This window comes from Lissotriton vulgaris, chromosome 6 (assembly GCF_964263255.1).
Source record: "Lissotriton vulgaris chromosome 6, aLisVul1.2, whole genome shotgun sequence".
In the NCBI taxonomy this organism is placed as follows: domain Eukaryota; kingdom Metazoa; phylum Chordata; class Amphibia; order Caudata; family Salamandridae; genus Lissotriton; species Lissotriton vulgaris.
Window position 1 is genome coordinate 68,462,342 of NC_141694.1, and position 14,468 is coordinate 68,476,809.

A 14,468-nucleotide genomic window follows, 5' to 3' on the forward strand; every position below is an offset into this window, starting at 1 on the left:
CCTCATAGCCGACCTCTACCACAACTCCTCTAAAGGCAAGACTAAAACTGACCTTATCCTTTACACCACCCACCAAGCCAAATGGAAAAATAACCTAGCCACCCACCTATGACTTACCAAAGCCATCAACATCCCCCACGGCCAAAGATTAAGTATATCCAAGTCTCCCCCTCTCCCAATTACCGCCACCATAACCCTATACAGAAATGGCAACATTATGGTCCAAGCCAACGACCTCAACCTATGCCAATTTGAACTCATCTTTCCTAAGCTGCGAAACTCCATCCTGACCCCTGAAAGACCGGACCAACTTATTCCGTAGACCCACCCCCCACAAGCAAAATTGCCCTCTATCCCCCACTCCCACCTCCCCAACCACACCTCCTACCCCAAAAACCCGCCCCACCCTACAAGCCCCCCCAAAACCTCCTCCCCAATCCCCCTCACACAAACTCGAGCACCCGCCCAACCTATCCCCGACCATCGGACGAAACCAGTCCTGCTCTCTCGAGCAATACCCTACTCAATCCACCACACCACCACTTATCGGAAGACACACGCCTCCCCACTTCTCCCAACCCCCCCAAACCCAAACCCCCAACCTAACCCGCCACCTTACCCCTCCCCACCCCCGCACCACAACAACACTCAAAACCCCTGTCGCAACGAACAGCCCCACTCAGTTACGACTCCCGAACCCACCCCTCCCAAATCTCCAAAGACTATGGAAGTAATAAACGAGCGCCTCACATGCATAGAAAATCATCTCAAGTCCCTCCTACCTCTGTCCCCGACTCACCTCTCAACCTTAACTGAAAACCTATCCCTACTTCACATCCAATTCAAAACTATCACCCATGCCATCAACAAAATCCTTCTCAACACCACTGCGCCCTCCTCCCCCTGCAAACATCCAAAACCCCCCTCCCTCTCAAACGCCAGTGAGCTACCTCAACAGCCTAATCTCATGATGCCCAGCTGGCGCTCCTCCTCCCCTCACAACTCCCAATCCTCCAGACCAAATAGAACGACCACCTCCCTCTCAAACACCAATGAGCCACCTCAACAGCCCAATCTCATGACGCCCAGCTGGTGCTCCTCCCCCGACAACCCACAATCCAACAGACCAAAAAAACCGACCCCTGTTATGTCTCCGAAAGAGGCCTTGATACTCGCTAAAACCTATGACCCCAGGAAAACACTAACCCCCCTCTCCCACATCCAAGTAATCACCGGTATAGGTAGAGACAACCCCCAACCTAGACCCACAATACGTCTCCCCAATGCACAATCATCTCCCAAGCTCCCCCCCTCTCAATCCCACTCTGACAGCGACGTGGTAAACTGCATGCTTATAAACTGCAGATCCGCAGCCAAGCACGCTATTGAGCTGGCTGATGCCATGCTGTGTAACAACACTGACATTGCGTTCCTCACCGACACCTGGCTCAAAGAAACATCTTACCCGCTCCTTGACCTCCTAGTCCCCCCTGGCTTCTCCATCATCAACAAAGACATGATTGACCAACGCGGTGGCGGCATTGCCATTATCCACAAGAACAACATCAACATAACCAAACTCAAAACTCACACCTTCTCTACCTTTGAATACCTTAAAACCATCATTACACGCCCAAACAACAAAACAACAAAATGCCATCTCATCTACCACCCCCCAGGAAACTCTCCAGCGTTCACTGACCAAATCTCGGACCTACTAAATCAGTGCTCCCTAGCGATCTCTGACAACATCTTCCTAGGTGACTTCAACCTCCCTTGGAACAATGACAATGACACTGTTATACAGTCCCTAAATGAACTCCTTCTCACAAACGAGCTCACCCAACACTGCAAGGGTCAAACCCACGACAAGGGCTCTACCCTAGATGCTATCATAGCCAGAAGCGAATCTATAACCACAAATAACATTCTCCCAATCGACTGGTCAGATCACCACATCATCCTTTTCAGTATCAACCAAACAGTAGCTCCTCCAATCAAGTCTCAAATCACCCACCAATGGTTCAGAAATCTCAAAGACATCCCCCTCCCGACCCTTCAAGAAACAATAACATTGCTGCTCCCAACATGCTCAGACAACCTCAACTCGGTCGAGCTCACCACTCTGTACAATAAAACAATGACAACTGCCCTTGACCAACTAGCCCCCCTAAAACTGAAAAGGGTTAGAGACATCCCCTCCCGAGCCTGGTTCAATATTTTATTTATTTATTTATTTTTGGAGTTTTCCATAGCGCTGGCCAGACCCAAGGGTATCGGAGCGCTTCACAATTTGATTGGGAGAAAAGAGTGCGAAATAGTACAGTGAAAAATAGACAGACATCATACAAGTTCAGCAAATTAACAGCCGCCTGAGGGGCGGGATTGAGGTAGTGTTTTTGAGGTATTCAAGGTTCCTGTCGCGTTGTTGAGGTAGTGTTTATGAGGTAGTTAAGGTTCTCGATTGCGCTATTGAGGTAGAGTTCGGGAATGCACGGTTGAGGTAGAGGATTTTTAGGCGGTTCTTGAATTCAGTAAAGGACGGGGTAGTTCTGATGTCCACTGGGATGCAGTTCCAAATTTTCGGGGCGTTGCCAGCAAAAGAGCGGTTGGCGGTTCTTTGTTTCCGGGTTTTCAAGGGGATGAGTAGTAGGGAGTTTGAACTTCTGAGATTTCTGGATTGACCAGCTTCCTTGAGTTTGGAGGCTAGATATTCCGGTTTCCCTGTGTGTAGGACTTTGTGTGTGAGACAGGCTGTTCTGAAGTTTGCGCGCATTTCCACTGGGAGCCATTTCAGGTCGTTGAGTGCGGGGGATATGTGGTCGAATTTCCTTACACCTGAGACCATTCTGGCTGCTGCATTGAGGGTTGTTTTTAGTGGCGCTAGGTGGGATATGGCTGTGCCGGTTAGGGTTGCGATTGCATAGTCCGGTCTGGACAGGACCAAAGCTTGGGTGGCTTGTAGGAGGTCTTTTTGTGGGATGTGAGGTTTGATTTTATTGAGGAGCTTCAGGTTGAGGAAGGCGCTTTTCGCGGAGTTCTTGATGTGATTTGACATGGTTAGTTTGTGATCCAGGGTGATTCCCAGGGATTTTACTGAGCTGGTCAAGGTGAGATTTCCACTGAGGGCGTCAATGTCTTTCAGCCATTCCATTATTTGTGGGTTGTTGTCTTTGTTAGAGATGAGGAGGATCTCTGTTTTTCCTTGATTGAGTTTGAGGTGATTCATCCCTAGCCAGTCTTGGATTTCTTTTAGAGTGTTATTGAGTCTTCGGATGTCATTGTGGGACGTTATTTCTATGTAGATCTGTGTGTCGTCTGCGTAGAGGTGGAAAGGGATGTTGGCTCTCTTCAGTATGGTGGTGAGGGGGACCATGTATATGTTGAAAAGTTGAGGGGAGAGAACGGATCCTTGTGGGACCCCTCTGGACACAGGGAGAGGATCAGATGAGAACGATTTTATTTTTACTCTTTGGGAGCGGTTCTGGAAGAAGGAGTCAAACCATTTCAGGACCATGTCAGCCGCCCCTACTCGTTCTTTGAGGGCCTTGATGAGGAGCTTGTGGTCAACCGTGTCGAATGCCACTGACAGGTCTAGGAGGATGAGTAGGCAATAACGACCTCAACTCCGAACGAAGAAAAGTAAGAGCCGCTGAGAGACTCTGGAGAGGGAACCCATCCACAATCAACCTCTCCCAACTCAGAAATTAACGCAACAACTACAAAAAACACATAATCAAGGAGAAAGCCACCTTCTTCCGGAACGCACTAGACAAAGCCAAAAACCGCCCCAAAAAACTTTTCAACATCATCCAGAGACAGACCTCCAAGCCCACCAAGACTAACCCCCCTGCATCCAAACTGCAGTGTAACAATCTGGCTAAATTCTTCGATGACAAAACCTCCAAAATTGACCTCTCCCTAGACCAACACCCCCAATCCCAACACAGTAAATCCACACCCCTTATGAAACCTCTCCCATCCCCAACACACAACACGCTCACTGAAGCCGAGACCACTCCTCCATCGACCCCCAAACTCGCCCCCCTCCCTTGCCCCCCATCACCCCCAAGCAATGGAAAGACTTCATCCCTCTTTCCGAAGAGGACATTTACAATGTGATTGCTAACTCCAAACCCTCCAACCATTTTGCAGACCCATTACCCGCTTCCCTGGCCAAGAACCTCAACCTCACCCTAACCCCTCTGTGGACAAAGATTATCAACAGCTCTCTAAACAATGGACTGATGCCCGACTGCCTCAAATTAGGCCAAGCCACCCCCTCCTAAAAAAACCTGAGGCCGACCCTAATGACCTCAAAATTTTAGGCCCATCACCAACCTCCCTTTCCTAGCCAAAATCCTAGAGAAATCTGTTCTCTCCCAATTGAACCACCACATGGAAGCTAATAACCTACTCGATTCGCACCAATCTGGGTTCAGAAAAGGATGCTGCACAGAAACAGCTATACTGAGCATTACAGACGACATTCATAACTCCCTTGAATCCAACAAATGCTGCCTACTTGTCCTCCTCGAACTATCTGCTGCCTTTGACACGGTTGACCACAACCTACTCTTAGACGCCCTTCGAAAACACATAGGAGCTGATGGCAATGTCCTAAAATGGTTCTCCTCATTTCTACGTAACCGCTCACTACTCATAAAAATCAAAGACTCAATGTCCGACACCTCTCACTCAACTCGAGGTGTTCCTCAAGGCTCAGTCCTCTCCCCCACACTCTTCAACATTTACATGAAACCACTCACTGCAATTCTAAAACAAGCAAACATCGACTATCACCTCTATGCTGACGACACCCAGTTGTCCCTCGAAGTCTCTTCCATCAATGACATCCTCCGCCTAAACTCCACTCTCTCTAAAATAGAACATTGGCTAACCCTCAACCACCTCAAACTGAACCAAGAAAATACCGAAATCATTGTCTTCTCAAATCACGAGCAACCCGCTCAGATCCAAAAATGGCTAAACCACCTTATTGCTCTAAACTGCAAACTCACTCCAGCAAACTCAGTCAAATCACTAGGGATCTCTCTAGACCCAAGCCTCAACGTGAGTTCCCAAATCAAATCCACGGCTAAAGGCGCCCTCTACAACCTAAAACTCCTCAACAAAATCAAACCATTCATACCCCCCAAGGACCTAAAAACTGCAACACAATCCCTAGTTCTTTCCAGACTTGAGTATGGCAATGCCACTCTAATTAGGTCAGCTAGAGCACATACCTCCCCCTTGAGTGCCACCCTAAACGCTGCAGCAAGAATGGTCTCAGGGACCAGGAAATTTGACCACATCACCCCTACGCTACAGGCTCTAAAAGGGCTACCCATCGAAGCACGCTGCGCCTACAAAACGGCCTGCCTCACACATAAAGCCTTGCACACAGGCAAACCGGATTACCTCACCGCCAAACTCACAAAAGCTGGACAAACAAGAAACCTCAGAAGTTCCAACTCACTCCTCTTAATCCCCCCAAAAAGACATAAACAAAAAGCCCTCTCCTGCTCTTTCTCTGGGAATGCCCCAAAAATCTGGAACTCTCTCCCTACTCACATAAGGACGAATCCCTCCTTCACGAACTTCAAGAGGCAACTAAAATAATTTCTCCTCAACCGCCACCTCTATGCCTCCGGACAATGACTTTGTTACTCTTGGTTACGCAATATCCTTGTTGATTCCAACTGTATTTTATTGCTTATGTTTTCACTGTTATGTATGCTGTAAACCGCTCTGATACCCCCGAGTCTTGTAAGCGCTATATAAAACTCCAAAAATAAATAAATAAAATAAATAAATAAAATATATAGACACATAGGGCCAGATGTAGGTAAATCTCATTTACCGATTCATAAATACCGAATTTTACCGATTCGGTATTTATGAATCTGTAAATGAGATGTAGGTAAAAATTCAGTATTTTTTACCGAATCGGTAAGATTCGGTATTTACTGATTTGGTAAATACCGAATCGGTATTTGCTATTGAATCCTATGGGCTTTGAAGCCCATAGGATTCAAAAGCAAATACCGATTCGGTATTTACCGAATCGGTAAAAATACCGAATTGCTAAGGGGGACAGGGTGTCACTTTGGCACCCTGTTGCACCCCTGTAACTGGCTTTTGTGCCATGTGGCACACAGACATGCCCTTAGGGCATGTCTGTGTGCCACATGGCACAGGTGTACATGCACAGATGTGCATGTACACAAGAATTCGTAATGTACCATGCAATTGTATTGCATGGTAAATACCGAATTCTAAAGGCCCTGTAGCACTGTTAGAAGTGCTACCTACATCACAAAATATATTTTCGGTAATTTTACCGAGTGGTAAATTTACCGAATCGGTAAAATGTACAGAATCGGTAAATTTACTGATTCTGTAATTTTACCGAATCGGTAAAATTACCGAAAATGTACGTTTTTTTAGCCCCTACATCTCCATAGCCCTTTACCGGTCGGAAACGGCCGAAAATCGGTATTTTCGGCCGTTTCCGACCGGTAAAGGGCTACCTACATCTGGCTCTTAGTAAACTATATGTCACTCCTATGGCAGGCCTTAACAATCCTGGAGTGCTTGGTTATGTGTGAGATGGTGCTCTAGCATGAGCTGAGCCTGTCTGCAGCTTTCAGGACCATGTCCTTATAGCTGTTCTATGATAATGCCATACCATATACTTTTAAGTGCATTATAATCCTCGCGGTTAATGCTAACATTGGTTTGGCTTTATCCAAACTTGTCGTGTAAGGTGTCATACGATTTGGAATACTACCCCCTCGCCAATTCTGGCAACGGGGGTAGCATTCCACCCTTCTAGAGGGAGAAGACATGTTAGTTCCTACTATCCCCGTTAAACTTAACCAGAGCCCCAGCGTCACAAAATGGACACTGCTGCCCCCGACACAAGTCTGACCTCCTGCTGCTGGGAGTCCTTCCAGTCACGGAGGTTTGGACAATAGGTTTCCTGAGAGCACCACCCCAGACAGGAGTTTGTGTATTGGACAGGGAGGGCTGAATAGATTGAGACACTGCCTGAGGCACACTAGGTGCTTCATGCATACCCCAGTTCAAACCAGTTGCTGGGGCACTCCAGCCCTAGCTCTGGCGCGAAACTGAACAAAGGAGAGGGGGTGTAACCACCCCCCTTATTTATTTATTTATTTATTTTTGTGTTTTATAGAGCGCAAACATGACCCGTGAGGGTATCAGAGCACTTTACACGGTATACATTGTTGAGCAAACAAAAGATTAAGGTGCAGGGACAAACAGATCAAACGTTACACGGTATACATTGTTGAGCAAAAAGATTAAGGTGCAGGGACATTCAGATCCACATGAATGGTTGCACTCATTGTCATAGAAAGAAACAAAAGCAAGGTTCCAAAATGTATTCGTCGTGGGTAGCTTTTGATATGTGAAGCGGTAGTCTTAGATTAGTCCCACTCAATGAGGAGGTTGTGGGCAGGCCTTAAGCGAAGAATTTATCCATGAGGAAGGTTTTCGTCTCAGTTTTGAAGCGTGCTAGAAGAGGGATTTTTCTGATGGAGGGTGGAAGAGAGTTCCTTCCTGGTCCCACCCATAGGAGGGACCTAGAAACTAATCCAGCCCCTTTTAGTTGTATAAAGGTAGAAGCTGTGTCCCTAGACTTTAGATTAATCCTGAACTGAAAACTTGAAACGAAACTCTGGACCTCCGACATTCTGCTGAAGCTGAAGACTGAAGATTCTCCCTTGTGGCCAAGGAGTGACCACCCTGGGCAACCAGGCACCATCCAGCAAATCAACGGCTTGCTTTGTCCACGTTCCCGACGGAACCCGAGCACAGAGCCTGACAAGACCCAGACTTCCAGACCTCTCTGAGACCTCTCTTCACGACTGCAGCATAGCTGAGCTCCGTGGAGGCGACGAGACACGTGGGACGGGACATCTTGAAAAGCCTGCAACTTGCTAACTGTGCAGCTCCTGAGGCATCCTCGAAGCTGTGCACTGGGGATTGAGAAACCCCGAAACCGAGCTTCACCTGCACCGAAGACCAGCCCTCCACACTCCACAAGTTCTGCGTGGGGCCCTTCTGCTTGTGTTCTGCTCGACGCGTTGTCCGGTTGCTGGCCCGTTGGCTAGTGACCTCTGTTACGACAATCCTTTTTTTCTACATCGCTGGTCTGTTTGCTCCAGACTGGCCCTTGCTTCCCTGCAAAGGTGAAGCACCTCAGACCTTGCTGGTCTGCACCAGAAGCCTTTTGTGTATCCTGCGTGGGTTGCCTTTACCAAGGTTTGTTGACTCCAATACGTCAGTTGACCCCTCCATCTGCGAGAACCTTCGTGGGACCGCTCCTCTCCAGCACCTGGTCGTCATCAACACCTCCTGGTCTGCGTGGCTGCAAAGACAAGCTTCAAGAGAGCACCTGATTGCTCCTCGACATCGTCTGGTTCCTTCCTGGTTCCACCCGGTCACTGGCTAGTGACTTAGACTCTGTCCCCTCTGCTTTCAGGTCTTCTTCATCTTCGATCCACCCTTGGATCCACCCGGACATCTTCCTCCTGGTCGCCTGCAGCATCTTTCTTCAAGCCTCCATAGGAATCAACGACGAAACCCGACACATCTTCACACCTATGCACCCGCCATCCGTGGGTGAGGTAACGCGAGTACTTCGGTGCTCCCAAGGGTATTGACTATCCAAGTGCCTAGGTTTTTAGTTGTTTCCTCCTAGCTAGACAGGAAGTATCCTAAATACTTTTAAATCTAACTTTGAGATTACCATTGACTTTGTATTGACTCCCGCGTGTGTGTAAAGACACTGCACGCGCCGCCTGTGGGCCTCCTACTTCTAAACTAAGGTTCAGATAGTGTAGCCCCAGCGATTCCCTAGGCCCTAGGCCTTTCCTTTTTCCGTGGCGTGGTACTTATACCACTTTCTTAATATATGGTTTTACGTGCCCCTAGGGCCTAACTGTAAATTGTTCTATTTAAAGTATTTCTTCTGAGTAACTTGTTATGTGCTTTTGCCTCTGACCTCATAAAGAGTTCAGAGGAGTGTGTTAGTGAATAAATATATATATATATTACATATATCCTGTGTGGTGTCCTTTCATTTGGTATTCAAGGGGTTACATATGGTAAAGCAGCTGGCTTTACACGCCCTCAAGAGTCTTTTAGCCTAAGACTGTTCTGTCCACGCTACCATTAGGATAGCTGGTCTATCAGGTTGACTTACAACCATCACCATAAGGGTTGTTTGGACTGGTGCAAGGTGATCACTAGAATAGTGAACACCAAATACCAGGCCAACTTCTCACACTCGGTTTACCCAACTTGTTTGTGAAAAGTGTTCTTGTGTGCTTCCAGGTACATATTATATGCAATTTGTATTCTTTAAAATAAATTCAGCTTATTGAACAAGTACTCATTTAGCTCACAGAGAACAACTGCACTTACTGCAAAATGAAATAAAGGAGTAATTAGTAATAATCTTTCTATATAGCCTTTAACGCTGCACTTCTGTCTTTCTAAGAACTGTAAATAGCACTTGCTACTATTACCCAATTTGCCAACCTCAGAAGAACGATAGGCCAAAATGGGATTGCCAGAATTCTATGCTTCAGCAGTGAGCCCTTAACTAACTGAACCCTACTATTGATGGAACCCCTAAGGCAGAATTCTTAGGCCTTAATTTCCTTGGGTGAACAGCCCACCCCCTCCACCCCACAACCTTCTTAAAAAGTTCAGCCTCATGAAGTATTTTTTGCATTATTTCCTTAGTACTGTCCACTTTTCACTTGAAAGTGGTGGGCATAAAAGTTGGAAATGAATGTTGCACAGCGAGCAAACCCAACCATCACAAGGAGGGTTCTAGTGTGTCTGAGTCATGGCCAGCACTGAACGCTTACAGATGTCCAACTATCAAGGATCACAAGAGGTTGAGTCAATGACAAGACTCGAACCTAGTTCCCTAGCTCCAAAGTCAGCAGCACTGGCCATTACTGTGATTTGAACGTAGGATTTTTTGTACATTGTTTCGGCCCTATGCCTAATGAAAAAAAAAACTTATCATGCCATGGTGTAAAGGTGAACGAATTGAAGGCCTGAAGCCCCCTAGGAGCGCCCTAGCTAATAAATCTGGCACCAGAATGTGGCTTGTGCTGTCTCCTTTCAGCAAATGGATGAAAACCCCATATGATGGACAGAGGGAAGTCACTGACACCCCTGTCTGAGTTTGAACCTTGACAATGGGGGATCTGTACACTCAGAATCACCAGTGCAACCACCAACAAGGTCGCCAACCCAAACTGTGAATATGTTACAGTACCACTTCAGTCTTTTTAAAGTGTCTTTTTTATAGCGTCCACAATTTTCTGAATTTTTTTCTGAATCGGATGTACCGACCAGTGCCATGTACTCTCTTTATTTTCTGAGATATGAGTTGTGACTGGTGTGGGTGACTGTTTCAAGAAGAGTTGCGACTAATCCTTTTACATTGTCAAGAGATGTGCAGTGTTTACATGAGAACAACAATGTGAAATATTATGAACTGGCTTGTAAATTATATTTAGTTGGATAATGCTGTTTGAGAGGCCCTGATTACTTTAACACCTTGGCTGCTCTTGAAATTCCCCTGCTGTGCTGGACCATAATGTTAGTGGTTGTGGTCATGATGAGCTGAGCTCGTTATGAGCACGGAAGGGGTTAATAGTTTGGGTGTTGTGGTATTGTATGGGTCGTATCAATATAGATGTGGTACCCAGGGCTGGACTTGGAACTGAAAGCAGCCCTGGCAAATTTTTCGAGACCAGCCCCAGCGAGCCTGACCACTACTAGGAGGGTTTGGGGGTGTTCTCCCCCCAAGAAAATTTGGGAAAAAGATGAACCAAAATGGGGAATTTTACAGCACATTTTTCATTACATATTCACTTGTATCAACTTTAAAAGCATTGTAATGTAAAGGGTTATTTATACCGCGCAACTATCGCTCCAAGGAGCATCTTGGCGCCCACTTGTATGGCTGATCAGATAGAATTCTTACACTAGGGATCTGGCAGTAGTGTCAGGTAAGGTGAAGATCCAGGTTTTTAATTGTTTCCTGAATTCAGTTTCTCTATCCAGAGCTCTTATGTAAGGTGGGAGGGTGTTCCAGGCTTTTGTACCTAGCACCGCGAGGGACTTGCCTCCGCGGGTCTTAAGCCTGAAAGATTGAGCTACCAGAAGATTGGCATTGGTCGAGCGGAGAGTTCGGGTTGGATGATATCTGGTGAATTATTTCCGCAGATACAGTGGTCCTCGTTTGTGAAACGCTCTGAAAGTGATGAGCAATATTTTAAATAGAATTCTTTTAATGATAGGTAGCCAATGTAAATTTTTAAGGGCTTCTGTTGCTGATGATCTTCTGGGCCACTTTAATATGAGTTTGGCCGCCGAATTCTGCACCATTTGGAGCCTATGAATGACCTCCTTATTGGTGCCTGCATACAGTCCATTACAGTAATCAAGGTGAGATGTGACCAATGCGACCACTACTGTTTTCCTGGCTTCCAAAGGAAGAAGGTCGAAGAACTTTCTCAGACTCTTTATAACACCAAAGCACGTACCTGCCACTTTTAGTGCCTGCTGTTTAAAGGACAAATTCCTATCAAAGGTTACTCCCAGATTGCGGGCCGTGATGGCAGTATTGGGTGGTATTTCTGCTTTCTCAGGCCACCACAGTCTGGGTATGAATTCATTGTTTGGGCCCATCGGTATTATCTCCGTCTTCCCGGTGTTACACTTCAAATGATTAGCCCGCATCCATTCAAAGGTCGCCGTGAGGCAGCCTTTGAGTTTCTCTTCCCAGACCTGGTTATCTTTATCCATGGTCAGGATCAGTTGCGTGTCGTCGGCATAGGCTATATCTTCTATGCCAAATGACGGAATCAAACTGATTAGGGGTGCGGTGTAGACATTAAACAATGTCGGGCTAAGACTAGAGCCCTGAGGTACTCCCGTCGTGAGTCTTCTCTCCCCAGATTGAAATTCTCCTAGCGTCACTACCTGTCTCCTTCCACTCAGGAAGTTCTTGAGCCATTCAAGTACCACACCAGTGATGCCAAAGGATTTCAGACGGTCTATCAAGATGATATGCGAGACCGTATCGAAGGCCGCCGATAGGTCTAATAGAATCAGGACGGCCTTCTTCCCTTGGTCTAGGGCTGTACGAATAGTATCTGTAGTATGCAGGAGAGCAGACTCCGTTGAGTGCTGTGCTCTAAAACCAGCCTGGTTAGGATGCCATACTTCACTCTCTTCTAAGAACCTGGTCAGTTGTTGGTTGACCATAGATTCTGTGATTTTACATAGAGCAGGAAGTAATGAAATGGGACGCAGGTTAGATAATGTAGTGGGATCAGGGAGCTGTTTTTTTTGTAGGGGTCTCACTGCTGCAATTTTCCACTCTGAGGGGACATTGGCTGTGGCCAGGGAACTATTTACAATGTCGTTAATGACTGGGTTGGCAACCTCCACAATAAGGTGCAGAAGTTTGATAGGGCAGGGGTCAAATGGAGAACCTGATTTGGTGCGGAGTATAGTCCGCCGAGATTCCTCTAAGCTGACAGGTTGGAAACTCGCCAATTGTTTCTCTACCAATCTCTCCTTTCCATTATCTTCATCACTGGTCAGGCTAGGGATTACAAAATCCTTTGTCAGGCCCTGTACTTTAGCTTCAAAGTACTCGGCGATGGCCTCGCACAGAGTCTCTGAAGGGGGGATTTCTTGTGTTAGAAAGTCAGGTTTATTGAAGCCCCTAACGATGTTGAAGATGGCTTTCTGTTTGTTGTTTGCAGCTTCAACTGCCTTACAGTAATAGGTTTTTTTTGCCAACGTAATATGTTCATGATATTTTTTTTTGGTAGCATTATATTTAGTGCGTTCTAACATGCAGTAGTTCTTACGCCATCTGCGCTCTGCTGTATATAGTAGATGATGACCTTAAAGAGCACCAGGTCTGAACAGTGATGAGGCACCCTGCCCCCTCTCCCCCAACCCCCAGGTGGATCCGCCGAGAAGTCTGAACACTCATGAAAAATAAATTACGACGTCTGCATAATACATTCATTGACAAAAAATATTATACAGAAATGCTGGGAGACAGAAGAAGAGAAAGGGAAAAGAAGAGGGAGAAAAGGAGGAAGAGAATGAGAGATAGAGGAAGGAGAGGAATAAGAGAAGGAAAGGGAGATGGATGGAAAGAGAGAAAGAGGGTGAGGGAGGGAGAGAGAGAGAGAGGGAGGGAGTGGGAGAACAAGAGAGGGGGAGAGAGAGTGAGAGGAGAGAGAGAGGGATAGAGAGAGCAGAGGGAGAGAGAGGGGAGAGAGAGAGCAAGAGAGCGCTAGGGAGAGATAGAGAAAGAGAGGGGGAGAGAGAGGGAGAGGGGGAGAGAGAGGGAGGGAGGGAGAGAGAGCGATGGTGTTGGATTCCACTGGCCCAGACACTGCAGGAACGATGTATGGCCCAATCCACTACCCTCACTCAAATGTCGCCCATGAGTTATATAACCATGAGAAAACACTGGAGCACAGGACAGGGGTGGGAAAACAAACAAAGTGAATGGACGTCAGAAGACTTCACCCCGACCTGGAATGTTCAACAACACTTGGCCACCACCTCCACACTTCTGTACCTAAGAAGCAATATACACACAATTACTATGAAGTCCAATACCTATTCAACGCCCTTCCTCCCTTTTCATAACCACACTCCACCATATAAAGAAAACACGACCTCCTTACTTGTTTATCATACAGGATCAGTCTCGGGAGGTCTCAGTAGCAGGGAGAGCTAAGAAAACTGCTGGAGGTGCTTCTACATCCAGGAAGGTGTCACAGTAAGGCACTCCTTCACTCGGGGACTTTGAATTTCAATTACGGGATACTAGGGGGAAAAAGCCTTATTACTGGGCATAAAAAACCCCCAAGGGACTGTCCATATGCGTAAATAAGGTCCTAGGACGGGTAGGGTACAAACAAAACAAAACCCCCCTACCGGGATTAATAGCGTTCTTCGTTGTCTCCAGCGCATCGGAAAATGACCAAGCAGCCCATAACGAGGTGGACTGCCTACACTGGATGCGGAAGCTGAACGCGCTACTCGGCGTCCATGCAGCGTCTTCTGAGGTAATCCGACTGTTTTCTCCACAAACAAAACGCTTCTTCTTTCTGTAAATATCCGAGGGGACTGGAGCCCCAGTTAACCCTCAAATCTCCAAACCATAAAATGTACAAATGTTCCAAGAGCAAGGCACAAGGTTCCGGAAGAAAGACTCAAAAAACAAAGTAACAGGGGGAGGGAAGGGGCAGGAAAATAGAACAAAAATGGAAAATACTAGCAAGGGAACACGAGCCCGTGAACCCAAATCTGAACGGGAGCTTAATACAACAACCCAGCACCTGGAACCCAAAGCTAAAAGATACCAAGCACTG

The 14,468-nt window shown here is 46.7% G+C and overlaps 1 protein-coding gene across 2 annotated transcripts in view; it reads right to left on the reverse strand.

Moving 5' to 3' along the window:
* Positions 1–14,468, reverse strand: part of LOC147706797 (calpain-1 catalytic subunit-like) — an 861,968-nt gene that overhangs the window by 798,233 nt on the left and 49,267 nt on the right. The window lies entirely within an intron of this gene.